A 22,408-nucleotide genomic window follows, 5' to 3' on the forward strand; every position below is an offset into this window, starting at 1 on the left:
ATCCTGCGTTTGCCACTGTAGTGGGTTAGAAGTGTGGGCCAAAGCCTCTTTGTTCCAGATTCCTCCAGGACAGGGAAGTGCATTTTGTCATTTGTCATTTTCCTTAATAAAACTCTCTTAGTGCTTCTTCTTTTTCTCTTCTTCTCTCCTCCTTTTCCTTATTGTAATTAGTCATTCTTTTCATTTACTTCATATCATTGCTTTTACTTTTCCTTTCTGTCCTCAATCACTGTCCTTTCTGAAGGTGCTTCCCTTCAGTCCTTAATGCCCCTGGTCAATATCATCTTTCTGGCTGCAGTGGCCAGCACCATAGGCAAATGCAGGAGGGGTTTATGAGTGCCTTGCCTGAACCCCCCCCCCCCCCCCCCCCTCAGCTCACACCATGATGACTACAATAGAAATAGCATATAATACTAAAGTTGCATGTTTTTTAGGATCCCCTCAGTGTCACAAATGAAATAACTAGCACTACAGTCCCTGTTGATCTTTTAAAATGTGTCAGCCAGTAGAAAAAGTTAAAAAGCCAGTAATGAATATTGTTGTGCACCAACTAGGAGATCTGGAAAACATGCACTGTTCGGGGTGCACTGATATGGACCACCTATTGGATCAATTATTAATACTGGATAATACACCATCCAGTACATAAGGGGACCAATCTGTACATCTATGTCCAGGGCAGTGCACGGTTTCTTTTTCTGCCCTCCCCCAGATTCCCCAACTTGCTCAAATGATCTGTAAAGGAGCCTGCACATGAAATAAAAAGATTCAGCTCAGACAGGATGGCTCTACTTCTACATATCATTGCTTACTGTGTTTGCTGGTCCTGTATATGACAGAATTATTTCATTCAGTACATTCGTATGATGTATTTTATAGCTGGTCTAAGTGCTGATTATGCCCTCTTAATGGTAGAAAACAGTTGCAGCAAACAGTGTCAGTATTATGCTGGTCATTGAGGTATCATTGGGGGAATAGAATGCTTTAGTGATGCGTTATCTGACAGTAAGGGGTAATGGCTTTGACACTGCTTTATTTATCTATAGCACCTAAGATCTAGCTTTTATCTCCTTTGAATCATTATTATCAGTCAATAGAGGAGATTGTATTATATACTGTATTCTGAGCATTTAACTTAAAAAATAGACAGAATACATGTGCTACAGTGAAGTTCTACAGGGTGCACAGCTTATTATTGCAATCACTGCCCCAAGCAGCTACCACCGGGAAGCTCCATTCTCAGCTATGCTCCTACTTCGACAAATATACATTGCTGGAGGTCACGCAGCCTTCGCGTCCTGCCTATGAGGGGTACAACGCGAGCAAAGCAGCTAGTTCAGTTCGTCAGGGCTAACAGCAGGCGTCTGGGGCAAAATGCTTCGCCTTTAATAATTCCACCTGTACGCAGGGACGAAAATGTCGTTTTCGTCACCTCTGCTTGCGATGTGGTGGAAACCACCCAGTTGCCAAGTGTTTCAAGGTGGGTGCCCAGCAGCAGCCTGCACAGCCAGCAAAAGTAAAGCTAAGTAATGCTCCATCCCCTGTCCGTGTCCCAGCGATAGCAAAATGGTTGAGTTGGTACCCGGTTCTGCAGGATGCAGAATTTTCGTTAAAAGGCTTCAGTTTTGGTTTTGGTTTACCTATTTGCAGGGATGTCGAAACATATTCGCCTAGAAATTTGAAGTCTGCCTTTGAATTGCCTCACATTCTTAGGGAAAAAGTGGCTGGCGAGGTTAGCGTCAGGCGCATGGCAGGGCCTTTTGCAGAACCCCCATTAGGGATCTTGTGAATTCTCCGGTGGGAGTGGTTCCCAAGAAAATTCCAGGAAAATACAGGCTCATGCAACATCTGTTTTATCCGCCAGGCTCGTCAGTAAATTATGCCATACCAGTTGAGGTTTCCTCTGTGGTGTACCAGTCTTTTGACGATGCTTTGGACGTCATTAGGTGTTATGGTCCGGGCGCACTGATGGCTAAGATAGATGTTGAGTCAGCTTTTCGTCTACTTCCTTTGCACCCAGAGTCATTCCAGTTTATGGGTTTTCGCTTGGACAACGGATATTACATAGACAAATGCTTGCCTATGGGGTGTTCTGTGTCCTGTGCGTTTTTTGAGCATTTAGCACCTTCCTACACTGGTGCGCGGAATTTATTTATTTAATTTTTGCGGTAGTCATGGGATAGCCCACTATCTCGATGACTTTCTGTGTGTCGGCCCTTCCGGTTCAGACAGATGCAGTTATCTTTTGTTTTCTTTACGAGCGCTGTTTTTTCATTTGGAGTTCCCGTTGCTGCGGACAAAACGGAGGGCCCTTCCTCTTGCTTGTCATTCCAGGGTATTGAGATCTGTACCTCGGCGGGTTCTTGTCGCATTCCTCTTGATAAGCCTGTCAAGTTGCGTAATGCCATAGCGGAATGCACGGCTTCCAGTAGAATTACCCTGCGGTAGACGCAATCCCTCCTGGGCCTGTAAAGTAATTCCAATGGGCAGAGTTTTTTCACGTAAATTGGAAAGGGCCATGGCTAGTGTCTCTAACCGAGACATTTGCTACGTTTATCCTCAGAGATTAAGCAGGACCTCTCTGTCTGGGTCTCGTTTCTTCGGGATTTTAATGGCGTTTGGTTGTGGATGTCTCCAGCCGCTGACAATTTGCAGCTGCAGTTGTTCACCGACGCAGCAGGCGCCACGGGGTTCGGATGTTACCTTGATGGCTCCTGGTGCGTTGGCCGTTGGCTGGAAGAATGGGTGGGAAAGGGTTTGACTAAGGACTTACTCCTTCTCAAACTCTTTCCCATAATGGTTTCCATGGAAATCTGGGGGGAATGGTTACGCAATCGCAGCATCATTATCAGGTGTGACAACCTGGGCGTGGTCCATGCGATACAATCAGCAACGTGCGGCTTCCCTGCTGGTTTTGCGCTTGCTAGCGCAGCTGTGCTCACATGTTTGCGCTGTAACATCATGTTTAAGGCAAGACACGTTCCTGGGGTGGAGAATGAGATAGATGATGCGTTATCACGTTTCCAGTGGGCTAGGTCCCGATCTGTGGCCCCTGGTGCTGAGGTTGTGCTTTGCCCCTCTTATGTTTGGCAGGTGATCGAGCCGGCATGGAGGGCTTAGCAGAACAGTCTCTAGCCCCCTCCACGTTGCGAGCATATCGGCAGGCATGGAATGAATGGGAAGATTATTCCCGTAGCAGCAAAAAGGCAGGTAACAGTCAGCATCGTTCGATGCTTTCTTTTATTTGGAGTCTCCGTTTGGCTGCCAGATCCAGGGCTTCTGTTGCGCGCTCTTTGGGGGGCATTGCATTTTATTGTAAATTGAAGGGCCAACCTGACTTTACTAAAAGTTTTCTGATTGTGAAGGCTTTAAAGGGTTGGGCACGGGTCTCCCGGCCAGTAGCTGACCGTAGGAGACCTGTGGACGCTCATCTGCTTCCGGCAGTATTAAGGGCGGTTCACGGAGTGGCTCTTACTGCGTATGAGGTGGTCCTGATTCAAGTGGCGTTTTTGGAGGCTTTTCACGTCACCTTGAAGGTATCGGAGCTGGTGGCATCATCCAAATGGGTTGATGCCGCCATGCTCCTCTCGGATATCCTGGTCAGTGAGAGTTCTGTTCTCTGTAGGATTCAGCGGTCGAAGACCGACCAGACTGGTAGGGGTAGGTGGATCTCGTTGGGTCCATCTAGGGATGAACAGATCTGCCCCGTGGCACTAGCTATGCGGTATGAGTTATTGCGGCTGGATGTTCCTGGTTCATGACTCATGCATATGGACAGGACTCCGCTTACCAAATACCAGTTTGGTTGGTTTTTGAAGAGGTGTGTATCAGTTTTAGGCCTCCCGCCTCAAGATTTTGGTACACACTCGTTTCGGATCGGAGCCGCAACTTCGGTGGCAGCTGCGGGTTTCTCGGCATCAGAAATTAAGGCCCTAGGACGTTGGAAATCGGATAGTTATAAAGGTTACATTCGACCTAGGCGTTAAGGCCCTTTGTTTAAAGTCATATCACAGTCTGTTCCGGTTACGTTTATATTTTATGCTTGCCTGGTTTTTGTCTTGTCTCATGTACTGTCCTGTCTTGTCTTGTCTGTTACCCCTGTCCGTCCTACTCGGGATTAGCTACTCGCCATTGCTGGCAATGGGAGTCTTGAGGGATTTTACAATTTTTACCTGAACTGACGGATTCAATTCGGCTATTCTCATCCATTTAATTCATAGTCCATCCCTCAGCAGGTTTTTATTTTACCTCTTGCCGAGTTCACCTGTTTTTTCCCAATTCCCCCCTACCCATTCTTCCCCTTTGTGTCTTCTGTTTGTCTTAGCCACTTTAAATAGTAAAGTCGTCGACCAATAGAAAATTTTTCTTTTTGGCAGATACTCACTTATGTTCTATCAGATCCCACTAATACACCATAAAATGTTATTGTTTTTTGACAATTACTAATTTTTTATTTACTGCTTTCCTCCACCTTTAGGATTGCTCTTTGACACGCAGGACATTTGGGTTATAGGCCACTCATATATTTTCTGGGCTGCTAGGTTTATGAGTTCAGATCAAGCTCCAATTTTTGAATATTCAGCTAGGGTCCGTTGGATAGGTTTCAGAGATATGAGATGGCATCCTAGACTGTTAGAGTATGCAAGGCTTTTTGGTAGGCCACGTATTTTGGTGGCTTATTTAGGAGGCAACGACTTAGGGCAGAGGTCCACTGTAGAATTACGAGTTGATATTGTCAACGATTTGGCGAGGGTGCTATCGGCCTGGCCCTTGTGTAAATTAATTTGGTCTTGCATTGTACCTTGACAGGTCTGGCGTGGGGTTAGGAGTTTTCCTGCTAATGACGAAGCTAGGAAGAAACTTGTGATGGCCAATTATGGCCGTGTCATTTACCATAAGAACATTCAATTTCGATTTAGTTATATGTATAGACCTGATGGAGTTGATTTAACAGAGGAGGGTTTGTCATTGTTTATTGGGGATCTTTTTGAGGAGTTGGCGTTATTGGGGTAGTACTTGGTATGGTGGTCGTGCGGCGGTTCTATAAGCAGAACCTTGCTGTGGCGGGAAAGAACAGCAGGTCACCAGTCCGGGTGCAATTATGATTTAAGGGCGCTACCTTCGTTGACTGGTAGTTGGCTGTACCAACCTAATGGGGGGCAGTATCACCACCTAAACGGGTGGGAAGTCAAGATGGGGGTGAGCGTTACCTTTTGTTGTTGACATGATTTACATGGTTTTGTGTATGCACTCTGGGCGATCTACGCCTGCTATGCCTTTTGTTGGTTGTTTGTGGGCATAGCAGATTTGGCTGATTTCTGGCCGTCCTTTCTTTGCCACCATACATCCTTAAATAAATAAATAATAAATAAATAATTATTATTATTGCTCCAATAAATCGCCATCAAGTTATCTGCCAAATCCACGTCTCAGTGTCTTTATTTTATGTTAGTATGATAAGTGGTTTGCACACATGACAACACCTCATCCGATAGAAGGTTTAATAATATGGGTGCAGGGTGTGCGGTGCGAGCCCCCTGGACCTGGGGGCCTCTATCCACCGTACACCCTGCACACATTATTGATACGCCCCTACGTATGATGAGTAAGTATGGGAAGTAACAGAAGTGTTTGGAGACTTTAGATGTGCATTGTGCTGGAACTCATCACTACACTGGTGGGAGGGGTCAGAGTTCAGGTCAACTGTCATTACATGCCACCATGACGATATATATTTTATCATTCTTTAGATAGATACAGTAGATAGATAGATAGAAAGATAGATATGAGATAGATAGATAGATATGAGATAGATAGATATGATATAATAAATAAATAGATAGATAGATAGATAGATAGATAGATAGATAGATAGATATGATATAAATAGATAGATAAAGATATGATATATATATATATATATATATATATATATATATTAGATAGATAGGTAGATATTAGATAGATAGGTAGATAGATAGATATGAGATAAATAGATAGATAGATAGATATGATATAGATAGAAAGAGATATGAGATATATAATAGATCGATAGATAGATATTAGATAGATAGATATTAGATAGATAGATAGAGATGTGAGATAGATAGATATATATTAGATAGATAGATAGATATGAGACAGATAGATAAATAGAGATATATAAGAGATAGATAGTTATGAGATAGATAGATAGATAGATATGATATAAATAGATAGAGAATGAGATATGAGATAGATAGATAGATAGATAGATAGATAGATAGATAGATAGATATGAGATAGATAGATAGATAGATTGAGATATGAGATATATATGAGATATATTGATAGATAGATAGATTGAGATATGAGATATATGATAGATAGATAGATAGATAGATATGAGATAGATATATATGAGATAGATAGCTAGATAGATAGATAGATTTGAGATAGATAGATAGATAGATAGATAGATATGATATAAATAGATAGATATATAGAGATATGACATAGATAGATATATGTTAGATAGATAGATATTAGATAGATATGAGATAGCTAGATAAATAGAGATATATAAGAGATAGATAGATAGATAGATTGATATGATATAGTTAGATAGATAGATATAATATAAATAGAGATATGAGATAGATAGATATTAGATAGATAGATAGATAGATAGATATGAGATAGGTAGATTAGTGATCATGTCAACAGGTACAAACAAACTACCATTGGGCAAGTCCATAACAAGATGTAAGGGGAGCAGATGATGGATTGTTACACTCCTGTGTGCACTGATATTGAAACTGTTTTGGAAAACAGTAATAAAGATGGAGAGTTAAGCTGGGTACACTTTAGACAATATGTTGTCGACATATCGGGTTCATCGTTTAGTGGGTACCCATGATCTGTGCACTCCTGCGGATCGCGAGTGACATCACCAGTCGGTCCTGCTGCAGGACCGACAGGGAATGACTCTAACGATGGCATACTGCAGAATGCAGCATATCACGTAGCTCCCTCCCTTCGATCCCGGCATCGTCAAGTGTGTATGCACTTGCCGCGTGCAGGGTCCCGGCGATGTCATACTGGGTACACATCGTCTAGTGCGTACCCAGCTTAAGAGCGATGAATCCTCATTGCCACTAGTCTCTGGTTTATCCTCAGTGGCACTTGTCTCCAGCTTGTGGAGTATCTGGAAGGGCACCCTGCTGCCTCGAGAGGTGCTTCCTGCTCTCTACCTCCTCTTCTGTGACGTCATGATACCACTTGTGCTGGGGTCTGCAAAGGCGCAGTAGTGTGAGGCCATGCTATAGCGCTGAGTAAAAGTGTATTTCTTTAACCAATATACAAAAGTCGAGTTAGGCAATCCATGGCCTTAAAGCTATTGTGTAACTACTAGCCCAAGTAAACCCTTCCAACTGGAGGGCCTCAGTTATGCCAATTTCTAGGGATGAAACAGTCCCATTGAAAATTAGGTGTATGTTGAATTTATTTTATACAGTAATTGTAGTGTGTGGCTCTTATCCATTGTAAATAAATTAAATGGAAACAGGATTCTCTCATAAATTATACCATCCATTTCCTTTATTAAATAATATGCAAACGACATGTTCACATGTGTTAGTGAATGGATTGAAAGAGAAGCTGCAGAGAGATTGTGAGCTAAAGCAGATTTTTCTTGGGTTATATAATATTATTTTTCTGCTTATGGGTTCTGTTATAGACATTGATTTTTCTTACAATTATAAATGTGAACACAGTCTTGGCCTAGGGGCACATAGTGTCTGTTCCTGTTTTATGTAACACTTTGCTATTTTATTTGATTTAATGGACCTTGGTGGATCCAGGCCTTTATTTGCAGGATGTCAGTCTGGTGACGGGCTGAGAAAGGCCAGACTGACTGCAGAAGTGGGAATTATACAGTCTTTAACATTTTGACAGGAACGTGTAAAGATTTCCAGCATATTAAACGTAAACATTTTGCTCAGTTTTACCGTATTGAAATGGGTTTCTATAATACCTCCTCCAGTTTTTGGTGACATGTTTGGTTGGTTTGCTGATTTTTGGGGGAATATCACTTGTAACGTGCTAATATGAACATAAATAAGTAATATTTGCTTACATCTGCTGTCTACCATTTTATTGCATATGCTATTAGGTCAGGTGTTTTAAATGTTTTATCTCCCTATTCCGCTATTTGTTTGGAACATTTTTTCCTCCTCTACAGCCATATTTATAGTTGTCTACTGTCCCGGCATTGCAGGTAGGGGCCAGAATCACAGAAAGATTTCCTGGACTATCAGAAAATAATCCCACAGGTGCACTTGTCTCTCTAACAGGTAGGTGGTGCTGTGCTGTGATGATGCGATCCGCGTCATTAAGCCACGCCTACCTCAGTGAACAGACACAATTACTGTCATCATAATATTCACTGCTCTGTCCACCTAAATACGTGAATGGCACTTGTGACATTAATGCTCCATGTCATCAAAATGGTTCAGTTAGTGTGTGGTCATTTTTTTTCTAAGATGTCAACAGTAAAGTATTAACATACAAAAAAAGAAGGTACTAAGGTACAAAGTGAGCGCCTGCCATCCCCGGCAGCGCTGACAACCTATCGCAGGCCATGTTACTTTAAATGCATTTGTCATCTTCTGCCATTATAGGCAATATTGAAGGTGAGCATTATATTTAGCAATGATCAGCCAGAAGATTCTGGAAAGTTGAGAGATAATCTATACCAAAGAGTGCGGGACATGACTGAGCGTGAGCCACAGATAACAAATCACAGCTGCGGTTTGAACCTCTGGGGACCAGGGGAGGACAACCATGATGCCCTCAGTGTCAGCTTAATTAACAGTCAAACGGAATATTAATATGACATATATTAATATGTACACTATTATGAGAGCACAGCAGGGGGTGCGACTTAGCGGTGGGGATGGAACCCTGATGGAGCGGGGGAGTGGGTGGGTAACAGTAGAAAGGGGAGCAAGGCAGAGAAAATGGAGGACTGGGCAGAGCGGGTGGGCAGACAATGAGGAGACCCAACATTTCCCGGGTCCAATACTGTATGCTACATATAATATATATATCTGTCCATTTTCATGCTGTTCTCACATTGTACTTTACCATATTCCTGCTATCGGTGACTTTTTGCACTAAAATATTTTTACGAGGAATCCTTCCATGTCCTAATTAGTCTCCCTACCAAATTTGTTGACGTTTTGGTTGTTAGATTGGGCTACAGACGGCTCTGAATAGGGGGAGCTTAATTATGCCTGCCCTGTATATTTTTTTTCAAATGCCCCCACTCTATTAATTGTAGTCAATATTAGCAAACAGATTAAAAAATGACACACTATTTATTTATTCATCTTACTCACATTTGGCAGCCGCCCCCCCCCCCCCCCTCAACCAAATGATTCTGTTTCAAGCATTATAAGCCACCCCCTACTACTCTTTACTTCTATAGTATCAATCCCAGCAGTTCATGACCACTTAATTCTGACACGTGAGAGAAAGTTCAGCTAAAACATAAATATTAAGGGCTTTGTTAAATCCTTTGGCCTGTAGGGAAGATGAATTGGCTTTATTCGGCTTCTGAACCTTTTATGTCAGAGTTGAAGTAAAGGGCAGCAGGACTTCAGTCTGGTGACTGGTCAGACCCGTCTTGTGATTTGGGCTTTGAATGCATATTTTTATTTTCATGTCCCTTTTTGAAATAAAAATTCTAGGAACAATTTGCTGTGAATCAAAGCCAGATATTTGTGGAGCTGAAAATGGACCTTCGTGCCATGTAATCAGAGCCGTAACTAGGGTAGTGCGACCTGTGCCATGACACAGTGCACCGCAGGGCAGGGGGCACTGTTGGAGTCTGTCAATTTTCTGTTTATTATCATTATCACTTGTAACTTCCTCTTATTTTATCCCCAGCATCTCCTGGCCGCCCCTATCTCTTCCCTGGCCCTTCCCCATGAGGCCATGGCCCCTTTTTCGGATGCGCGGCTTATGTCCCTATTTGAAAAATAGGGGAGGGGTGTTCCAATGCTCTTTCTGGCACAGGGCACCAAAATGTCGTTACGTCTCTGCATGTAATACCCATCATGACACTACAATCATCAAGTTTTTCTGTATAAAAGGCTTTTATTATTATTATATATATGTAATATACACAGATTATAGAAAACTACCAGGAAACCATTCTTAACAAATGTTGCAACAAGGCGAAGAATAAAATGGGTTATCTAGGATTTCAATTAGAGCCTTTTTGTGCTTTGGATTGTAGAGTGTTGAAACACAAGCTTCATATACAGTACATGAGGCTGATCAAAAGTAGTTATTGATCTCATTCTATTGCTTGTATTTTAAATACTCTACTTTACTAAATTGTTATGGTGGAAATGTATAAAACATTCTAAAGGGGACAAGTAGAGAAAGTGCCCTCATCAACCAATCAGATTATACCTATCATTTTATACAATGTACTCGAAAAAATAATAGCAAGAAGCTGATTGGTTGCTATGGGGAACTTTACCTCATGTTCTCTTTGACACAGTACACCTCCTTCTCATCAGAACAATGAAAGACTCCATGAATCGGTAAGCTGCCCAAAAATCATTAGGCCCAGGACCTTTGCCCTCGTAACCCTACACTAACCCTGCATTACATCATCCATAATCTAAAATGTGGTAGAGCTGGGGGGGTCACAGTTTCAGCAGCAGTCAGGCTCATGTGCATGACTTTGTGCACGACAGCACATTCCCTGGGCCCCCCTCTCACAGGGCCCCCCTCCCCGAGATTAAAAAAAAACAAAATTATTATTAAATTGACCAATGTGGAGGTCGGACCAGGCCATATAAAAACCTGGGTGACCCCCTTGTCTGAGACACACCATTATTCCCAAGGGTGGATCCGGAGTGGAGGGGAGCATAGGCGGCACTGGTGGACCAGAACAGGGACCCAACGTGTGTGTGCTACCACTTCCAGGCACCTGGTTACCAGTGAAGACCTTTGAAGAGTCTTCTGGATCTCTAACAGCATCAGAGGAGCCGGCCAGGACTCAGTGAGAGAAGAATAAGATGGTGGCCTCTTAGGTAAGTAAACCACTGGGCTATGAGTTTAATGCGTGGAAGGGTGGTTAGTGGAATACCATAATGTACACACAGGTGGCAGGTAAGGGACACACACTGATAACATATACAAAGGGGTAGGGCAACAAAAAGGTACACAGGTGGCAGGATAGACGCACACTGACAAACATACAAAGGGGGAGCGCCACAAAAATATGAACACGTGGCTGGAAAGGGCCATACTGATGAACATACAGACAGAGGGGTCACAATAGCACAGAGAGGTACATACATACAGACATAGAGCAGTACATACATGCAGACATAGAGCTTCTGGGGGCCCATAGGGCCCCCCTGCAGTGCTCTGGGCCCCCCAAAGCTTTAGCCCGGTTCTGTTCTGCAGTTATAGCCACAAACGGGTGGGAGGGTTTCTGGGGCCAAACCAGTATCTTGCCTAGGGCCCCATAGCGGCTTACTCAGCTCTGCTTTCAGAATATACTGAAAATGCTTTATGTAATAAATGATCTTTTTCTTCCTCCTCTGCCTCTTAGGGACATGCATACATATTAGTAACCTATGATATGTACAAGGCCAGTAGTGGGTACAGCTACTGAAGAGGTTGCATTGCTATACATTTACCTGTCATCTCTAGTTGTCAGATCAGTGTAAACTATAATTGGTGAAGCTCCATTAAGGCAGCAAATGCAATATCAAAAAAAAGTTTTACTTTTCTTTACATATTTTAAAATTTTAATAGCAGCCATTTTGTAACTGTTATCGCTCAGTTTCTGGCAGAGGCGGTTTAAGAGAGGAGAAAGCCCGTGTGCATGATCTGTGCAGGCCTCTGCACCGATGGCAGCGCAGTAGTCTCTGGCTTTGTACCATGCGTAGGTCTCTGGGACCATGGTGCCCATGCCATGTTCCCTCAGACTTCTCTGTTATGCATGTGTAAAACCCATACTTGTCTACTTAAGTAATACTTGGCGACTCTCTGGCTGCCACCCCCTACCCACAAATACCACATCTATAGGGGGTGGGGCCAATGACACAATTCTTATAGAATCACATCTTCAAGCTCCACCCCCTACTCTCCTGAACGCCGATCCACAAAATGATTCTTCTTGTTCTGACCACTTTACTAGGAAGTGGGCAAAATGCAGTAGAGGTACCTACTCTTCCAGGGGTGCGGGGGGTTATCCGAAAAATCAGGAGACTCCCGCAGTTCCCGGGAGAGTAGGCAAGTATGGTAAAACCCCCAGGAAGATGGTTGCCACGCCACCATGCACACATTATAAATATGCCAATGGTTTTGAGGGCATATTCAATGAAGTGTGGTTCGTAACGGATTCCAACGCGGAATAACTCATAGAAGGCTGATTCTGCTCGCAGCGTATGGAGGTGCAAGCAAAATCAGCCTATCGTAATGAATTAGTAAATGCACAAATGCTTAGTTAAATCAGCCTAGAGCTTCAAACGTGGTGGAAAAATCTATTTGGTCTCTCAGGAATACTGTAGGTTCATTAATAACTAGTACAATTATTTGAACAGACGGGGAAACACATAACTCTTATGGTAATGTTTTCTGGTTCCAAAAAATGTAATTATAATTATAGAATTATAATCTTTGGATCAGCATTATTACAGCATCTAACTTCCATTTTGCGCCACAGGACAGTCTACATGTTTGTCATCCCTCCTACCTGTATATAATAATACCAGGGTTTTTATATTAAAAAAAACAAAACTCTTTGGGGGGGTTTTGTGGATGTCCGAAACATCACTAGGCCATTCATATTGGATAACGGTTGGATAATATACTCATTTGTTGAGATTAATGCTTTATTGGAATATTAAGACAATGTGCAATCCAATTGCTTTATTGAAAGATAAATTGCAATTATAAGATTATTATAATTTTTTTTAATTCATAGTTTTCAGTTAATCATAAGATAATTTACACATCATTATCATTAGTCATTACTGTGTTCTGCAGGGGATACAGTACTTCTTAACATATCTTACAGGGGGAATCCAGATGACCCATTTAGTTAAAGCTTCCGTACCCCACAGCCACAGACCTTGGCAGGCAGCCAGAGAGCTCGCTATTAATATGTTTTAGAAATCATTAACCCTTAAGAATACAGAGAAGCTGATTTGTTTTAAAAAGTCCTAACTCTAGGGACCTATTTGGGGATGGGTACTGGCAGGGCCGTTTCTAGACAATCTGGCTCCAAGTACAAACAGTCAAAATGTGTCCTCCCCGTAATTTACTAATTGCTAATATTCCACGCCGAATTAGGGGGCATGGCCTCGCAGGAAACCCGGCCCTGCCTCCAGCAAGCCCCCAGTGTCCATCCAGCCAGCCCTTAGTATTCTTTCAGGCTCCAGCCAGCCCCCAGTAATTATTATATAATAAACCTCACCTGGCTGAGGCTTTCATATTCGTGTAATCACTCCTCTGAAGAAACTGATCCTTCCTGGGCAGACAGTGTCTTCTGTCGGTATTCAATAATTATGTAGGAGAGCACATGGTCCAGAAGATGCCTGTGTGTGTATGAATATAGCCAATATCATCATCATACAAAATAGGCTCAACCAGACTCGTGCTCTATGTCACCTACTGCCCCCTGTATCCCCTTCCATCTCAAATTGTCAGGCCTTGATAAAGCTGACTCACTGCGAAACGTGCGTCGGCACGCCTGCTGTGTGCACCACATGTGTTGTAAACTAAACAATGTTATAATATCAATTTGAGATGGAATAATAGTTTACACCATGTTACTCTGCAATAGATTATACGGACATGTAGAAACTCTGGTGTTAATTGAAACCCACACCCTGCAACATTGTATCTATGTGATGTTTTGAAATACTTGTAGTGCAGTTACTACAGTATCAGTTAGCCAACCTGGTATATTTAAAGTAGGACCCTTTGAGACACCTCAGCATATATGATAAACAGACCTGCATGGTGCTCAAATATATAGAGACCGCAGTGGTATATTTATGATGGAGATGAGCTCCGTGTATGCTAGGATTGAGTGATGTTTCATCAATAGGGAATACAAATATAATGTTATTACCCAGCAGGATAATATTAATTTAATACCACTAATTGAGCATACGCACGGTCAGATTTGTCAGACTTGTCAGATTTGTCAGATGAACGATTTGAACGATTTTACCAAAGTTTTGAACGATTTGAACGATTTTTGACTGCATTAAAATTAATGGAATCGTCCAAGTCTGACTGCAAACGCATCAGATGTCAGAAATCGTTATCTGACCATCGGGAACGCGCATCGTTGATCGTCCATCGTTCAGGTATGTCAGATATGTCAGATTTTCCTTCAGATATGAACGACTGAACGATTTTTAAATCGTTATCGTTCATATCTGAAGGAAAAATCTGACCGTGTGTATGCACCATAAGACCTTATTTACCCCATATAGCACTATCTTTATGGGGCTTCTGTGAATAAACAGACAATAAATCCCTATACTAATAGTGAGGAAAGCCACAGTAATTAACTGTATAAGGGGAATAAGAACATATGCGGAGTAATATGTATCAATTGGATAAAATTTAATATCTAGACTGTAATTAAGATTTCACATGAATTCATAAATATATTCAAGTCCAATGTAATATATTTCCTAATTCGACCAGCACCTGAGAATAACCCCTCTATTACATACAAACTGAGGTCTTTATATTGTCCGTATATAAGGACAAATGTAAAACAAGTTATTCACATATTCAATGTCTAAATAAGGTTCTGCAGAATTCATACATGCATGTGCATGAAGAGATTGAATTGCAGCTAGAATTTACAATCCTGCAACTACAAAAATTACTGTAGGCGAGTGGTTTTATGAAATAAGAAGCAATTTAATCTAATTACTAGCATCTCTAATTTAAAGAGAGGGGCGTGTTAACCCAGAGGTTCATCTACATACTGACCTAAGAATAAGAATCGGGTCACACTGTAAGGGTACTTCCGAATTTTATTTCACTAATTTCAGTTTTTTTCACATTTATTTATTTTTTCCTACTTTTAACCTCGATTTCGCTGGTTATGTCCCATATTGGGGCATTTTTATGCATAGCTAATAAAGGTTTAATTTTATTTCTAACAAGAAACATCCATTGGGCCCCACATGTGCAAGTTTAGGCTGTCAAAGAAGAGTTTGAAGATCCATCTCCAGCTAAATATTTGCAACACTGTAGCCCACAGTCTACAATGGCTAACATCATCTCAGTATAATGCAGGTTATCAGGGTGTCAAGCTCCGAAAAGCTTGACTGTGGTCCCTTTTCAAAAACATGGGCTCTGCAGCATCCTGCATTACTTAGCGGGGCACAGTAGATGTCCCTGAAATCTCCTGTGTGATAAGCTTCATAATAGGCCCCTTCTATGTTTTGCATTTTCATACTGTAGTTATTTGATATGATCAGGCCTAGGGTGTTCTGTTCATTGGGAGAATATGATTACTTTTCAAAGGATACAAACAGCTGCGATTGACATTTGAGCTGGTAAATCTAACCATTTTATGATGGCAGAGGTTAGAAAAATATTGAAAGAATACGCTGTACAACATATGGTTACCATAATTACATGACAGTGTAAAGTAAATACATAAAGTGTATATGAGATTACATTCTACTATAGAACACTTAGGGAATTGACACACTCCGAGATTTTGGACTCATGGACTTTTCTCCTTCTGGACAGTGTTTCTAAACCGATGGGAATGTCATTGCATTGCGAAACGTTCTTGTAAATAGAATAAAAGTAAAAAAGAGAAGGTAAAAGTAAATGTACAACTAAAATGAAAAAACAAAAACAAAATGGTAACAATAGACTAGCTGCTTTTTGTCTGCCATCAACCTCAATCAAAACATGCTCGAGGACTTAAAAAAAATTCAAAAAAATGCTTCCATCAAGGTTTTGCTGTTGTGGGGTCACTGCAGAGTGAGCCCCTATTGCAGGCTTTCACTGAAAACAGGTGGTGATAGACAAAGTGCAGTGTAAATAATCTCTGAAGGGCTGGCTGTAATTTTTTTCAAATCTCCTATTTAGTATGATTCCGAGCAGGTTGAGGCATCACTAGCATAGGTTGAAATTAAGTTCAAGTATTTTTATTAACACATTACACAGACACCCCCTTTTATATTGCTGTGAACGTAGTTTGTTCTTGAGTTTTTTTATTGTTTTTTTTTTATTTTTTTTGGTGGCGGGGTTGGTTGAGAGGAAATGTGACCAGGGAATGTGTGAAGTCTGTTTATGCTGTAATTCAGGTTGTTTAATTAGTTGCAACTGCAAAATTGCATCATGAAAGGATGGTATCATTTATTTTCTTTTGGAATCTTTTGAAAGGAAGACAGCTTATGGGAATTACTGCTTGCAATAGATTTGTTGGACATTGGGTTATTTCCCATTAATTGCTATACATCGATTGAGTTCCTAATTTTTGTGCAACTTAGTGAGACCTAAAAACATAAAACATGCTTGAACTAGAATTTTTTTCAGTTTGCCCTTATTTTGAAAACTTGTGCATGGATAATGGCAGCAACAGTGATCATTAAAAAGAATTCGGGTGACCCATCAAGCATTAATTAATTATATACCCAAAAGCAGGTAAAATTATCAGCCAGTACTAGCCTGTTTGTTCAGCATAAGTAGCCACAGTACATATCCAGTGAATACAATCATGCTATTATTTATTATATAGACCCACTATGTTACTTAGCGCTGTAAATAATATATGATCATTCACATCAATCCCTGCACCATTGGAGCTTACAGTCTAAATTCCCTCACACACAATGCACTTTGTCTCCCCGGGTGAAGCAGGTGGGCAGCGATGGGGGGTGGGGCCTGATGTTTTGCGTCATGAAGCCACGAATAGAAATTCCCATGAATAGAGCATATTTAAATAGAGGGCAGGCCAAATTACATGATTCTTGTAATATTGCGTCATTAAGCCCAACCCCCTACTCGGGGACCCCCGATCTCTGGGAAAATTCTCCCCATTCTTCATTAGGAAGTGGGCAGGAATGCGGGAGAAGTGCCTACTCTACCGTTGGTGCGGGGGGTTACCTGAAAATGGGGAGCTTCCTGCGATGGGAGAGTAGGCATGTATTATACACACTAGGATACATTTTTAATCATCAACCGCTTCACCTACCAGTACAAGACCTGGGGATAACCACACAAAAATGGGGAGAACATACAAACTCTATACATTCAGATATGTAATTTTTAACCAGCAAAAAGACTCATGTCAGAAATTATAAATGCCCTCCTATCCTATAACTAGCATGTTATTAATATACAGTCAGTTCTCCTGGGAAATTATGTACCTCAATGACTAATATACAACCCCAGGACCATTGTATCACTGCAGCTCTATGTCATGTCTACATTATTAATACTGCTCATGACGTGTACATCTATTGATCCACATGATCATTCTAGTAACACTGCTACATACCCAGTGAATAGAGCCCTATATGTATGCAGTAGAGATAAGCAGTAAATTCAGCACCTTACTCAATGAATAAAGGCTAGTCTCAAGTGTATACAGCTCCAGGTGGGAGGATTTGCCCAATCAGATTCCAGCTAGCATTTCATAGAATGTACTAGTTAAATGATAGCTATATTCTGATTGGTTGCTAAAGACAACACATCTTTAGAAGCCTGATGTGAAATAAATACATGTCCATAGTCAGTAAATACAAGTGTGCAACACTAATCCTCTGTCAATCTCTTCCTCATGGTTCCTTGCTTCAAGAACATGTGGTGATGCCAACAAGTAACAGTGGGTGAGGCCAGGTTCAAGCAATTAGATACTTGCCAGTGCTTTTGTCCTACTCTTTTAGTATCTAGGGGCTAATTCAGAAGTGCACGCAAGTGCATTGCTGAATGTGGATCCTGATTATCAGGAGTCTGCACATGCGCAGAACCCATTCTGTGAGTGTGCAGAATGGGTACTGCTAACACATACGCTAGCCCTTGAATGCTCTGCCTGATTGACAGGCAGAGACATTTAAAGTATGGGGCGGGGACAGGCGCCATTCCCAGAAATGGGGGTGTATCCACCCCGTGTCCCGGGAGTAGCAAGTTCAGGATCTGCGTTGATCAGTATCCTAGGCTCGCAAGCAGGCCAGGCTTACTCAGCTATCCGGCCGCCCGACGCCGTGCACCATCGCGACCATCAATTGTGGCGATGGTGATCCCAGCATACACCTCCTGTGGCATTTGCATTATTGCAAGGACGCAATTGCAAATCTGCCTGCGTGCAGCTTTGCAATTGTGTTTCTTGCTGAATCAGGGCCTTAGGGCATGACTCAGCAAGGATCGCTATTCTGCTTATACGCACGTAGCGCAGTTGCTAATAACAGCTTTGATATGTAAATGTTTGCATTCGCATTGCAATAGCACCCTAACATAAGGACGCCCACTATCCCTTACTCACATCCATATACTTTAGCTACATACCGAAATAATCGGTAACATCGAGTAACATCGGACCCATACGCACAGGTAAGGCAGCTCAGACCTCAAACAGGAACTGCTTACTTCAGCGCATGCTTTGAGGCCTCAGGCTGCGTATGGTATCGCAGTGGCTAATTTAAGCACGCCCCTGTAACGCCATCCCAACGAACTGGCGCACCTGCATTTGCCTGACCCACCCTCCGTTACCACCCACAAAAGGCACTCCCTGTCAATCACTCTGTCATGGGTCTGCGTATCCTCTGCGATCGCATTCCCGATTGCAATAGCTAGTTCGCACATGCACACTGCGATACATGCGCAGTACGCAACAATTGGCCGAACTGCGATCCTTGCTGAATCAGGCCCTTAGTCCGAATAGATCAATGTGTTAATCAGACTCACCCACAAGCACAGGGCAGTATGAGAATCAGTGACGTGTGAGCACATCTGGTAGATGCCTTGTTTTCAGGGTGTATCTGTTGATCAGTTGATGTGGTCATTATCACAGCACTAAGCAGATATTACTCATGGAAATATGATTTCCAGCTGTCACTGATAGATCCCAAGGAAGGTAATATATAACCAAGGTTCTCCTTAGATATCTAAATAACCCACAGAAAGGATGGTGGTTACTAATGGCAGCTCAGTGGTTCTCTGGACAAGCGCAGTCTGTTCTGCATTAATCCCACCACATCCAGCCACTTTACTGTCAGATTGTTAGATTGTATTGTACCTATCTATGGAAACCACTACATTAAAGATAATTGCCCCCAATACACAGTATGTTAATGAGAATCATACTAACATATGGTTTATATTGTCTACTTCAGTCTATTGATGTCTATTGATGTTTGGCCCTTTTTCTTTACTTAGATCTTCAAGGATTAAATGATGTTCTGTGGCCACAGAGGTGCAGCACTAAGTAAGTGGGAATTACCCAAATTTTGTAACTAAAATTGCTTTAGAATTTTCTTTTTACGTTTTATGGGCCTGATTCAGCAAGGAATGCAGTTGCTAATATGCAAGCAATCGGCCGATTGTTACGGACTAATATGCAACGCAGTGTGCGTTGGTGAACTAGCCACAGCAATCAGGACTGCGATCACAGTGACTACACAGACCCATCACAGAGTGATTGACAGGAAGTGCCGCTTGTGAGTGGTGACGGGGGGGTGGTCGGGCGAACGCAGGAGTGCCAGTGCATTTCAACGCCGTTGCAGGGGCGTGTATAAATTATCCACTGCGATGCCCTACGCGAGTCCTGATAGCGTGCGTGGTTGAGAGCAATTTCTGAGTAAGGTCAGGGCTTGTGCAAGTACCGATGGTATAGCTGTCTTGCTAAACATTACGGATGTGTGGTACAGTAAGTAAAGTGGGCGTCCTTGTATAGTGCTGCAAGGGAATAGCGATCGCAATGGATTAGCATACTGTCAGAGTTCAGCTGCGTGCGTAATCGCTATTGCATTTGCAGTTGCGATCCGTAGTGAATCAGGCTCTATGTCCATATCCTAAACCCTAGGTCCAAGGGAGTTGGAAGTCCCTTTGGGATAATTAACCACTTAACTGATTTTTTTTTTTCCGTAAAAAACGCACAGAAATTGTCTTTTTTTAAAAAAAAATAATTAAGGGCACATACTCTATGGATTTGTGATCTGTATTTATCATGTGGTTTATTGATTTAGAGATGTTACTGGGAATTACAGTTTTTCTGGTGCTTCTATTAGGAAGGTACCACAAGAAGTTACTGTACGTTGTGTCTTTACTAGCCAAAAGAAAAACAGCCCTTTATTACTGTAGGCCAGAAATTACAGCGAAGAGACAGTGCTCTTCCCTTAACGTAACAGTGTGATGCTCCAATCACAGACAGCCCTTAGTTTATTCTCATGTGACACTATCAGGGCAGTTTCTCACTGTTATATTCTGACTAGAGCAGGGGTTTTGGACTGCACACCCTGAATATATATAATGAGAGGTGCTACCTGTTGAGACTATTATTGCAGGCACAGAAACAGACAGATCACAGGTACACAACTCCATATTACTGATTATATATATAAATACATTATGCAATAAAATGTTGCAATAAAGAGAGGTTTTTAGCATAATGATGGCCAAGGTTATGGGCCTACCCACCATATCCAGGTAACCTCTGTAGGGTAGGTCTCTAACATACTAGGGTTCAAATCCAGAGCGCAGGACACCCCCAAACCAACTCAGCCGAGCCACCCCAGGGCATCGCTCTAATGAGAAAAGTGAAGTAAGAAAGATAAGAGCAGCTGCATATATAGTATAGAAGTGAAAGTACAAATGTAATAAAAACAAACAGTAAAGTGTTAAAAATGTGCAAAAAAGGAGGAATGTGTTATAATGCGATGCCCTGAAGCAGACCAACCAAAGCCATCCAGGGGACCCACGCCCCAAAAATGAACCCAAAGTCATACTTGCCTACTTTTGAAAACTAGTTTCAGGGAGATTGTCGGTGGCTGAGTGGGCGTGTCATGTTCAGCCCTGGGGGCGTGTCTAGCTCTGCCTATGGGCGTGTCTATTATCATTTAGGGGCGTGTCCTGCAGTGGCAGATGAAAACTGTAGTACTAAGAGCAACATACCACCAGAGCTAGTTTTTGTATGGGCATCATACTACCAAAGGCTGTATAGTCAAATATCATGTGTTAGTTGCAATGTGATTGATGGTTAAGATGTATCTGTATATAATATTATAGCATGGTTTCAATCAGGCTGAAAAATTATAAAAAAAAAAAAAAAAAGTGGCCGCCCTCATTCAGTGCAAGCGCTTGCTTTTTGCGAGCGCCTCTGAATGAGGTCCTGAGTCCCCTCGTAGTCATTGATAAATTGTTTAATCAAGCACGTACAATGTGCAAACTAGAGAGGGTGCAGGGTGTGGTCATTGTGGTATGCAGGGCATGGAAATACTGCCCCCTCTGAGCACTTTTCAAAAAACACTAATCATTGGAATCTATTGTTTGAGGCCATTTTATGGGTAATATCAGGCTTGCCTACCCTCCCTATATTAGCAGGAGGCTCCTGAAAGTACAGCTGCCTGTTAAAAAAAATATAGAAATCATATATTGACTTGTTAACCATTAAATGTCCGTAGACAATAGTTGCCAATGATTAGGGCCAGCTGTATTTTTAGTTCCCTTATTGTGAAATATCATATATCCAGATTACAGTCACAGGCAACAACTGCACTCTGAAAGGGCACTCACTGACAGCTATCCATTTATTGGCTGTCAGTGAGTGCACTTTCAATGTGCAGTTATTGCCTGTGACAGTCAGCACCCCAACAGCTATATAGTTATATAGCTATATATATATATATATATATATATATATATATATATATATATATATATAGACTCATGATGCTTGTGACACAGGTCTCAATGGCCGCTTCTAATTATATTTTGTGAGGCCATCACAGATCACACACCTGTCTCTGCACGCAGTGCTGCTGACTCGCCTCCGATCTGCTCCGCCTTGCCCGTTGCCGCCGCCGTGCCCAAGCACACTCCTCCGTCCATGTGCGCTGATTACTGACTAGCCGGCCACCACTACCCACAACCCCGCGGTGGCCGGCCTTTAAGTAGCATGACGTCACGCGTTGTGACGTCATGACGTCCCCTCGGGTGACTCCGCCCCCCAACAGTCCAGTTCGCGCATGCGCAGTCCTAGGGGGATTAAGAAATCGAAGTTTAGTTACTGTTTGCGGGGGAGCGGGAGGGTTTATTAAAAAACGGGAGACTCCCGCTAAAATCGAGAGGGTAGGCAACCCTGACCCAAAGTTGCACTACAGTATATAACTTGTAGGACTTACCTATA

The 22,408-nt window shown here is 42.1% G+C and overlaps 1 long non-coding RNA gene across 3 annotated transcripts in view; it reads left to right on the top strand.

The window, feature by feature from the left end:
• LOC148510574 (uncharacterized) overlaps positions 1-22,408 on the top strand; it is a 487,397-nt gene that overhangs the window by 100,671 nt on the left and 364,318 nt on the right. For all 3 annotated transcript variants that reach the window (XR_015869399.1, XR_015869401.1, XR_015869398.1), the window contains one exon: positions 19,441-19,489. This is a non-coding gene — a long non-coding RNA (uncharacterized LOC148510574). The remainder of the gene's footprint in view (positions 1-19,440; positions 19,490-22,408) is intronic.

This window comes from Taudactylus pleione, unplaced genomic scaffold, assembly GCF_031769625.1.
Source record: "Taudactylus pleione unplaced genomic scaffold, aTauple2 ptg000316l, whole genome shotgun sequence".
Taxonomy (NCBI): Eukaryota; Metazoa; Chordata; class Amphibia; order Anura; family Myobatrachidae; genus Taudactylus; species Taudactylus pleione.